The following is a 1,918-nucleotide window of genomic DNA, read 5'->3' as shown; positions in this document are numbered from 1 at the left end:
TCAAGATGGGCTTGTCCAATGAGGAAGTCCGGAATCTCAAGTGGGAGTTCTGAGATACTGGGGCGTTTTTATGGCCCTTTGTTTGAAAGCATGGTAATTTGCATATGAAACTTGGAATAAAAATTACTAAAGACTCTTAGAACACTAATATGTTGCGTAGGTGTAAACATACAATATACACTCTCAATTAGATCATCCGAATACGAATTCATAGATACTAAACATGGTAAGGTTATCTATATGTAAGCTGACAGGAGTGTGTTTTGATTATAAGCCTGCATAACAGTATACAATTTCAAAGACAAAATACACGATGACAATAATATACCCAATGACCTGAAGGATCATGTGTGTTCATTCAAAGAAAGGTTTTCCTATTAATTAATTAGCAAAGAAAAGTCCTTCCCTTGTGGATTTTCCTTATGGACAAGGAAGCGATTTTCTTCACCTAAATTCCAGGAGGTCGTAAATGTATCGGGTGTCAGCATTGCCATGGAACCAGGGGCCTGTTCGGCTTCCTGGGGTGTTACAGAGTATTTGTTAAATCTAGCTAACAAAATATGTATTGTGTGTTTGAGTGGTCCAGACGCTACAGTACTTATTTATTTATTTTAGGCTATACTATACATTTTTGCAACCAGTTATTGGTGTGATTATTTAGTTGCTAGTTTTTTTAGTTTAAGTTTTTTTTGTGCCATTTACAGGGAGAATATTCTTATTTTTTGTTGTTTTCCAATACATCTTGTCTTGGGAGCACCCTTTGGTTTTACATCTGTAAGTAGTTACCAGTTAAAGTAATTGACCTTTATGATGTTGTAGCAGTTGATATTTAAAGATGTCTCTATGTGTGTGTCTTCCAGTGTGACATTCCCATCATACGGAGATGGTGGACATTTCCTCCAGCACACCATTACATTTGCACCCCCTTCTGACCAATCTGAAATTAACCAAGATACATGTATATTACAGTGCAGACACCCTACAAGAGGCCCTTCCAATTGGATAACAGGCTACGCTTGTGAGATATGTCTCAAATCTATCTATATACACATTAATTAGAAATATTAAAGTGACATTTTCCTCTAATATTCTGTAATGAAGGAGATCCCAGTAATCTCACAGAAGTTGTGAAATGGCTCCATTAAACAGAGATCTGCTCAGGGGCCAGTGGAAGAGCCTCTTTTCCTTATAATGGAGGAAGAGGCCCTCAACAATCTCCTGAAACAGAAGTTTCCAGAGTGCCCTTCATATTTCATCTTGTGCTCAGGGGAGTTATTTTTGCAGGATTGTCGTGACAAAATGGGCCTAAGAGTGAATTGTTAATTTAAAAAAATTCAATTTAATTATTGTGTACATTTTGATTGTTACTTTTAAAATTATGCTGCTGTTTGTGTGTGTGTGCGTGTGTTTTAGTTTTCATATAGAAAAATGTATGATGCACGTGTTCTTGACTTTGGAGTAAACTTTTATTTTGAATCTTGTGATTAAAGTATATTTCATATAAAATGCCCAGAAGTTTCAAACATTATTTTTAATATCACAAACAGGAAATTACTCGCATAATACAATGAAACGAATAACTGTATAGGTCTACAACTAAATTACACAAGATTAATGTTTATAAAATGCTTAATATGTTATTATAAAATGCATACATACATAAAGTATGACGTATCGTGTGTAATAAAAGCAAATTATCCCTTAAAACCCTAAGGTGGCGCTACTCTGTTAAAAAAAAAGTAAGCTCCGCCCCTCACTTCCGGTTCTGTGGCTGTGGTTCTGAAACTGCTGGTGCTGCGGGTCTGCAGCTGGATACTATTGTGCTCATTGCTCCTTCAGCTGGTGACGCCCGCCTAGCTCACCTATGCCTAGAAACGGCCCTGCACACACACACACACACACACACACACACACACAC

The sequence above is a fragment of the Sinocyclocheilus grahami genome, unplaced genomic scaffold (assembly GCF_001515645.1).
Source record: "Sinocyclocheilus grahami isolate Dianchi unplaced genomic scaffold, SAMN03320097.WGS_v1.1 scaffold984.1, whole genome shotgun sequence".
Classification (NCBI taxonomy): Eukaryota; Metazoa; Chordata; class Actinopteri; order Cypriniformes; family Cyprinidae; genus Sinocyclocheilus; species Sinocyclocheilus grahami.
Note: the sequence above shows the minus strand (reverse complement) of the source record.